This window comes from Zingiber officinale, chromosome 10A (assembly GCF_018446385.1).
Source record: "Zingiber officinale cultivar Zhangliang chromosome 10A, Zo_v1.1, whole genome shotgun sequence".
In the NCBI taxonomy this organism is placed as follows: domain Eukaryota; kingdom Viridiplantae; phylum Streptophyta; class Magnoliopsida; order Zingiberales; family Zingiberaceae; genus Zingiber; species Zingiber officinale.
In genome coordinates this window covers 46,738,170-46,748,121 of record NC_056004.1, presented here as the reverse complement: position 1 = coordinate 46,748,121, position 9,952 = coordinate 46,738,170, and positions in this window count along the sequence as shown.

Genomic DNA, 9,952 nt, shown 5'->3' with positions numbered 1-9,952 from the left:
CATTGGTCCACATCTTGCCATCTCACTTATGATGTGGTAATTAGTCAAGTCAAACTTGACTCTTCCTCTTCCTCTCAAGTCAAGTCAAACTTGACCAAATCTCTTCCATGGTTGATTTAATCTAACCATTTGATTCAAGCCAACTTAATATAATGAATCTAATTCATTAAATTAAGTTGATTTAATGAGTCATAATCTAAATTAGACTCATTGAATACATGAATCAACTTGAGTCCAACTCAATTAGCCCAATTTGGATTACTCTTAATCCAATTTGATTCATCAAATGAATCTAATCCTCTTGGTTCATCATATGAACCTAATCTCCATCTAATTGTCCTTAGTGTGTGACCCTATAGGTTCTTGTAACGTTGGCAATGCCCCAAAACCCATTTAGGAGCATAAGTAATGAGCGGTATCTAGCAACACATCATTACTACCCAATGTTACAAGAATGTTGAGATCCAACACCACCTTGTGACTACTAATTGTGACTCCTCACAATATATGACAAGTGTCTTTCTATCATAGACATCTAGATTGATCAATGTGAGGCATAGACTGTGTCATCCTCTGATCAATCTAAATCCTGAACTCCAAGTAGACTCACTAAATCAAATGAGCTCAATATCTCATATTGACTCATTTGGGCATGACCATGTACTTCGTGGTCTCACTCTATCAAGAATACCGATGTCTCTCTCGTCATATAGGAGGGATAGATCCCATCTACATCACTCACATCCCTCCGCATAATTTATTACATACCCAGTAATCGCCTTTATAGTCCACCCAGTTACAGGTGACGTTTGACGAAATCAAAGTACATAACTCCTTATGTAGGGAACTATGGTGACTTCAGGTCTAAGGACTAGTAGTCATACTAATAGCCACATGAGAAAGTATATGACACTCATATAACGATCCATGATACTTTCTCATGGTGGGTCATTCAGTATACATTCTCTAATGCATACCCATGTGTCAACTTGATATCTCTATATCCATGACTTATGAGATCAAGTCATCGAGTTGACCTACATGCTAGTCTTATTGCATTAACATTGCCCCTGAATGTTAATACTCGACTAGGAATGATTAAGAGTAGTGTTCCCTATATCATCTCACTATCGATTCAACCAATCGATTGATATAGGTAAGAACCTCCTACTCAAGGACGTTATTATACTTAGTTTATTTGGCACAAATACAAGTAAGTATAATAACCAAAAACCAAATGCCTTTATTTATATAGAATATGATACAACAAGTCCAAAATACAATCATCAAATGATTGACTCTAGGGCTCTTGCTAACAATCTCCCACTAGCACTAGTGCCAATCAGTGGAGGCTCTAAGCCCCAATGACCTAGTGTGACCATCATGCTTCCTCTATGCCAAAGCCTTAGTCAAGGGATCTGCGATGTTAGCCTCTGTAGGTACTCTATAAATCTTCACATCTCCTCTCTCGATGATCTCTCGAATGAGATGGAAGCTCCGTAGAATGTGTTTGGTCCGCTGGTGTGAGCGAGATTCCTTTGCCTATGCTATAGCTCCATTGTTGTCACAATAGAGCTCAATGGGGTCAGCAATACTAGGAACCACCCCAAGTTTAGTGATGAACTTGAGGATCCAAACTGCCTCCTTTGCTGCCTCTGATGCAGCAATATACTCGGCCTCTGTCGTAGAATCAGCTACTGTGTCCTGCTTCGAACTCTTCCAGCTCACAGCACCACCATTAATGCAAAATACAAACCCCGACTGCGATCTATAGTCATCCTGGTCGGTCTGGAAGCTAGCATCACTGTAACCCTTTACAGCTAGCTCATCATTGCCTCCATATATCAAGAAATATTCTTTAGTCCTTCTTAAGTACTTAAGAATATTCTTGACCGCTATCCAGTGACTTTCACCTAGATCTGACTGGTATCTGCTCGTCATGCTTAAAGCATATGAGACATCAGGTCGAGGACATAGCATGACATACATGATCGATCCTATGGCTGAAGCATAAGGGATCTGATCCATGCGGTCTCTCTCCTCTCTAGAAGAGGGACCTTGAGTCTTCGAAAGACTCACGCCATGTGACATCGGCAGAAACCCCTTCTTGGAGTTCTGCATGGCAAACCGAAGGAGTACCTTGTCAATGTATATACTCTGACTTAGGCCAAGCAATCTCTTAGATCTATCTCTATAGATCTGTATCCCTAGAATGCGGGATGCTTCACCTAAGTCCTTCATTAAGAAACAAGTCCCTAGCCAAGTCTTGACAGACTGTAGCAAAGGGATGTCTTTCCCAATGAGCAGTATGTCATCCACATACAATATGAGGAAGACAATTAGGTCCCCTACAACCTTCTTATAGACACAAGGTTCATCTTCATTCTTGATGAAACCAAACTGTTTGATTGCATCATCGAATCGAAGATTCCAGCTCCGAGAAGCTTGCTTTAGTCCATAAATGGACCTATGCAGCTTGCATACTCTGCTAGTATGTCGTGGATCTACAAAACCCTCAGGTTGTGTCATGTACACATCCTCGAGTAGGTTTCCATTCAGAAACGTGATTTTGACATCCATCTGCCAGATCTCGTAATCGTGGTAAGCTGCAATAGCAAGCATGATCCGAATGGACTTAAACATCGCTACTGGAGAAAAGGTTTCATCATAGTCAATACCATGAATCTGCTTAAAACCTTTAGCTACCAAGCGACCCTTATAGATAAGTCCATCCATGTCAGTCTTTCTCTTAAAGACCCACTTACACCCAATGGGTTTTACCCCTTTAGGTAGATCAACCAAAGTCCATACTTGGTTGGTGTACATGGATTCCATCTCGGATCTCATGGCCTCTATCCATTTCTCGAAATCTGGTCTCATCATATCTTCCTAATAGGTGGTAGGCTCATCATCTATGAGCACAATGTCATCATGGTCAGATAAGAGAAATGAGTATCTCTCAGGCTGATGACTTACCCTATCAGACCTGCGAAGAGGTATGTCTACTTGAACTGGTTGTTGTTCCTCAACTCTTTGTGGAACAACATCATCCACAACACTTTGTGGTTCCAGTTCAACTTCCATCGAGGCTTCAGTGCTATCGTTCGCATCTTGAACTTTTTCAAGATCGAACGTGCTCCCACTAGTCTTTCTAGAAACAAAGTCCCTTTCTAGAAACAAAGTCCCTTTCTAGAAAGACCCCAGTCTTTGCCACAACTACCTTGTGCTGACTGGGAATGTAGAAGTAATATCCCTTAGTTTCCTTGGGATATCCAATAAAGTAGCACTTGTCGGATTTGGGTCCTAATTTGTCTGAGACTTGACGTCTAACGTAAGCCTCACAACGCCAAATCCTCATGAAAGACACCTGGGCATCTCTCCCAGTCCATATCCTATATGGTGTCTTTATCACGACCTTTGATGGAACTCGGTTGAATATAAAAGCTGCCGTGTCTAGAGCATAGCCCCAAAGGTATGTCGGAAGATCTGTGTGACTCATCATAGATCGTACCATATCTAATAAGGTACGATTCCTCCTTTCGGATATACCATTCCACTGTGGTGTTCCAGGAGGAGTGAGTTGGGATAGAATCCCACACTCAGCTAGGTAGTCACGAAACTCATGGCTAAGGTATTCTCCACCTCGATCTGATCGAAGTATCTTAATACTCTTGCCAAGCTGGTTTTTTACTTCATTCTTGAATTCTTTGAACTTTTCAAAGGATTCTGACTTATGTGTCATCAAGTACACATAACCATATCTACTGAAGTCATCAGTAAATGTGATGAAGTACCTATAACCACCTCTAGCAGCGACATTGAAAGGGCCACCTACATCACTATGTATAAGTCATAACAAATCAGTCGCTCTCTCGCTGTGCCCACTAAAGGGAGTCTTGGTCATCTTGCCTCGTAGGCATGACTCGCATATCTCATATGATTCAAAATCAAATGAGTCCAACAAACCATCCTTATGGAGCTGGGATAAGCGCTTGTCATTTATATGACCTAAGCGATAGTGCCAGAGGTAGGTTTGGTTCATGTCATTTGACTTGAACCTCTTGGTATTTATATTATAGATAGGGCTCTCAAGTTCTAGAATCTAGAGTCCATTTATCAGAGGTGCACTACAATAGAACATATCATTTAAATAGACGAAACAACATTTGTTCTTTATTGTAAACGAGAAACCTTTCTTGTCCAAACAAGAAACTGATATAATGTTCTTAGTTAATGCAGGCACATAACAACAATCGACTAACTCTAGTACAAGCCCAGAGGGCAGAGATAGAAAGTAAGTCCCTACAGCAACAACAGCAACCAGTGCTCCATTGCCTACTCGTAGGTCCACCTTGCCCTTTGTCAATGCCCTGTTATTTCTCAGCGCCTGCACATCAGTACAAATGTGAGAAGCACATCCAGTATCTAATACCCATGATGTAGAAATAGATAGATTGACTTCTATAACATATATACCTAAAGTGGAAGTCTCACTTCGCTTCTTCTTAAGATCCTCCAAGTATACCTTGAAGTTCCTCTTCCAGTGCCCGGTCTGACCGCAGTGGAAGCAGGTAGCATCCTTGGCGACCCCTCCTTTAGGCTTCAGTGCTTTGCCTTTGCCCTTGGCTTGGGACTTTCCCTTGCCTTTGGGCTTGCCCTTGCCCTTATGTTTCTGAACCATCAGAACAGTGTTGGGCTTATCCTTCTTAAGGTTCAGCTCAACAGTTCGCAACATACTAAGCAGCTCGGGCAGTGGCTTGTCAATCTCGTTCATATTGTAGTTTAGAACGAATTGACTGTAGCTATCCGACAAGGATTGCAAGATCAGGTCAGTGGCCAGCTCTTGGCCAAGTGGAAACCCTAACCTTTGTAGGTTCTCTATGTACCAAATCATTTTGAGTACATATAGGCCTACAGGAGCCCCGTCTGACATCTTGTACTGAAACAGTGCCCTTGAGATCTCAAATCTCTCATGCCTCGCTTGACCTTGATACAGTTGACGAAGATGTTCAACCATATCGTAAGCGCCCATTAACTCGTGTTGCTTCTGAAGCTCAGAGTTCATGGTCGCGAGCATTAGACAAGACACATCTAATGTGTCATCTTGATGCTTCTTGAAAGCATCTCGGTCAGCTCGCGGGGCAGTGGCAGGAGGAGCCTCCGGAATGGGCTGCTCCAGAATGTACAGTTTACGTTCTTGGGTGAGAACTATTCTCAGGTTCCTGTACCAGTCCAGGAAGTTTGCTCCGTTGAGCTTGTCCTTCTCGAGGACAGATCGCAGGGAGAAGGTGTTCGTATTCGACGTCATGGTAATCTACAACAGAAATAAATACAGAAATAAGTATCATATTCTTAATCATTTAATTAGGCCTTTAACTAAATGATGCTCCCACTGAATTCTATAATTCATGTGGGACAAGATCCACATCATACTAACCCTTGAGTTAGCTTTGGCTAATACGCCCAAGACTTAGTATGATCGGTAGGTAACTAATTACCAATTACATCTCTATGCAACTCTTATTTATAGGATAAAATCCGCATTTATATTAAAACTCGAGTTAGCTTTGGCTAATACGCCCAAGAGTTAATATAAACGTGATTTTGACCTATCTACCAACCATTGGATAATGCCTATAGTTAAACTCGATCCAATTGAGTTAACTAGTTACTCAATCTAATTGAGTTGTACTCACCCATGCGTTGATAGGAGGGACCAAAATTGTCCCTCCGTACCCTACCAAGATAGTATGTGTTGCTCTGCTTTGGCAGATTCAACAACAACATGCGATCGAGGTAGTGGTAGGTATCACGACATGATAGGCATTATGAGTTGACGCGATTTAGATCTAATCTAAATGATGATGCGTATCATATACTCGATAGATCTAATCTAATCGAAGGGTGCATCATGTGCACGACTTAGATCTAATCTAATCGTTAGGCACTAATTAATTACTTAATTAACTAGCATGCATCACATACACACAAAAGCAATTAATTAAATAATTTTGTGATTATGTCATGGCCCTACTACGATCTTCTCAAGCCAATGAGAAGATTGGATGGTCAACCTAAGGTCAACAGCTTCTCAAGCTCCTTCCTTTGACCACCTCGTGTTGCTCGCGCCCTCCTCGTAACTCCATCTCGAGTGGACCTTCCACCGCTTCAAAATTTACATTACATTTTGAAACTCGAGTTACATTCGAGTCTAAATCTAATTTACAACAAGAATAAAAGAGAAAGGCACGACGCGCAGGTCGCGAAAAAAAATAAAATACAACACACACATACACAAAATGGCACGCAGGCCATATTTTGAATTACAACACGAATTATCCAAACGAATTGGGTCTTTGGGCCATGACTATCACAAAAATAATATATAATTCAAAATTATATATTTCTATAATTTTTCTATATTTTTTACAATTTTTACGAGTACAATTTCCCGGCGATTCCGTTTAGCGGTTTTCGGGCGCAATCGCGGAACGAATCCCCTTGCGGGGCCAGGGGCAGCGCCCCTGCCCGCGATCTAACCATCACGAGGGTTCCATTGCGATCTAACAGCGCCTTAGCCCACTGTCCCAAAAAGTTTTGGGGTGAAACTTGGCCGTTTTGGAAAATTCTTCTCGGTAGTCAAAGCCTACAAGTATCGAAACACTTGTGCTTCGCTTCTATGAGAAAAATACCCATAAAAACTATAAAAATCATAAATTTACAGAATATTACAGAACTGAAAAGTTTTCATAAAACACAAAATAAACTCGTATTCGTCTTCGCACGTGGCTCTGATACCACTGTTGGGTTTTTCGGGCCGCGAAAACCGCTTTTTCGCGTCGCGAAAACACCGAAAGTCCCTAGCCAACGGATCCGTGCAAAGAAAGAGTTTGAAAAATACATGAATACGAGTTTCTACCTAGATCTACACTTAGATCTACAAAAGAAAAGGTTATACCTTTGAAGCAAAGCTCTTCGCGTTCCCGCTGATCCAAATGGTGCCGGATCTCGAGAGTATCAAAATAGATACCCCTCTAGAAGTATCCACACGGACACGTAGGTGGAGAAAAACCACACAAAGGGTGTGCTAGCACCTTGTGTGGTTCGGCCAAGTTGAGGAGGAGAGGGAGAAGGAGAGCTAGAGGAAGAAGATGGAGTGAATGAGTCTTGAATGAAAATTCATTCCCATTCATCCTCTTGTGTGGTCGGCCACTTGAGTAACTCCCACTCATTTAATGTGGGCGGCCATATTAATGGGAAAGGAGGCTTGTAACCTCCATGAGGTGACACACCATGATGATGTGGAGCATCATCATTGGTCCACATCTTGCCATCTCACTTATGATGTGGAAATTAGTCAAGTCAAACTTGACTCTTCCTCTTCCTCTTAAGTCAAGTCAAACTTGACCAAATCTCTTCTATGGTTGATCTAATTTAACCATTTGATTCAAGTCAACTTAATATAATGAATCTAATTCATTAAGTTAAGTTGATTTAATGAGTCATAATCTAAATTAGACTCATTGAATACATGAATCAACTTGAGTCCAACTCAATTAGCCCAATTTGGATTACTCTTAATCCAATTTGATTCATCAAATGAATCTAATCCTCTTGGTTCATCATATGAACCTAATCTCCATCTAATTGTCCTTAGTGTGTGACCCTATAGGTTCTTGTAACGTTGGCAATGCCCCTAAACCCATTTAGGAGCATAAGTAATGAGCGGTATCTAGCAACACATCATTACTACCCAATGTTACAAGAATGTTGAGATCCAACATCACCTTGTGACTACTAATTGTGACTCCTCACAATATATGACAAGTGTCCTTCTATCCTAGACATCTAGATTGATCAATGTGAGGCATAGACCGTGTCATCCTCTGATCAATCTAAATCCTGAACTCCAAGTAGACTCACTAAATCAAATGAGCTCAATATCTCATATTGACTCATTTGGGCATGACCATGTACTTTGTGGTCTCACTCTATCAAGAATACCGATGTCTCTCCCGTCAAATAGGATGGATAGATCCCATCTACATCGCCTACATTCCTCCGCATAATTTGTTACATACCCAGTAATCGCCTTTATAGTCCACCCAGTTACGGGTGACGTTTTGACGAAACCAAAGTACATAACCCTTATGTAGGGAACTATGGTGACTTCAGGTCTAAGGACTAGTAGTCATACTAATAGCCACATGAGAAAGTATATGATACTCATATAATGATCCATGATACTTTCTCATGGTGGGTCATTCAGTATACATTCTCTAATGCATACCCATGTGGCAACTTGATATCTCTATATCCATGACTTATGAGATCAAGTCATCGAGTTGACCTACATGCTAGTCTTATTGCATTAACATTGTGCCTGAATGTTAATACTCGACTAGGAATGATTAAGAGTAGTGTTCTCTATATCATCTCACTATCGATTCAACCAATCGATTGATATAAGTAAGAACCTTCTACTCAAGGACGTTATTATACTTAGTTTATTTGGCACCAATACAAGTAAGTATAATAACCAAAAACTAAATGCCTTTATTTATATAGAATATGATACAACAAGTCCAAAATACAATCATCAAATGATTGTCTCTAGGGCTCTGGCTAACACAAACCATCACCCGCATCTTCATTCTAGATTCAGAGAGCTTCGGGTAGAAGAAATTCAACATTTTCGGCACTTGAGTGGGTTTTGGGTGTTTCTAGTGTGTCGGGGGTGGTCCGTCGGCACTGTTGAGCTATCCTCGAGCTGATACGCTGTAGAGACTCTCTACTGAGGTCCGGAGTTGGGTGTTCTCAACTTCGGCACTCTTGTGTGACGGCAAGAGTGTGAAACTTGTAGATTGGTTGTGAGTTGGATTGGTTAGGGTTTATTTCATTTTGTTATTGTTTTTACAGCTTAGAACATATTCCTTTATGTTTGTTATGGTTTAGCAAGTAATCTAGCATTTCATTTCATAGTTGAAGCTTAATTTGTGTTTATTTGATATTTGGTTAATTGTTTAGTGTTTAAGTTTTAAGCTAGGGTTTAATTTCTGTTTAGATCAGATTTAATTGCTTCTTATTATTTCATACTTGATTTAATTAAATGCTTTAGATTAGGTTTAATTTGAGTCTTGTTCTTTCATTCTTAGTTTGATGTGTGTTGATGAATTTATCACAACGTAATGTGACAATGCGTAATGATTTGTTCATTGGCACATAGTTAGGTTTCACTCTTGCATTATATTTATTTCTTAATTGTTGTGATTTCATTTGTTAGATTTAGATTCAAAGCTTTAACCTCCCCATTTTCATATTAAAAATCCCAAAAATGAGAATAAAATACGATCCTAAGATTACATCCTACCGTTTGTTCCTCGAGAGATCGATCCTGGGCTCGTTACTACAACGTTATTGTGAATTAAGGGGTTCAATGGAAATATATTTGTACAATTTGATTAGCGGATGTGACAGACTCGGTTATCAGTGACCATATAATCTTATGGATTGATTTGGATGAGTGGGCGATGGTGGGCGTTACTGAAGATGAAGGGGCACAGTTTCCCTTCGTTTCTCACTTTGCTGCAAACGCCAAGGAGACGAAGGGGATGTAACGCCCCGCCCCTCCTGCTAAGGCGGCGGGGGTTACTTTAAAACAATACATACCTACTTACTACAGCGGAAGTCTTACTTATAGGATTTTAAAACTTTTTTTTTTAAATCAACATGACTAATCAACTGGACGTATAAAATCACATAGCATACTTAACATGATTTTTAAGTCATAATACCCAAACACAAAATTAAATGTCATAGAGTCATAATGCAGTAACATAAACTAGGCATAGTTCTTATTAAACAAAAGCAGGTCTTTCTCCTTTAGCCAAGCCACTACCACACACATCCTTCTAGCCCCTCCTACTGCTCCCCTAGTTCATCCATTCCTTGC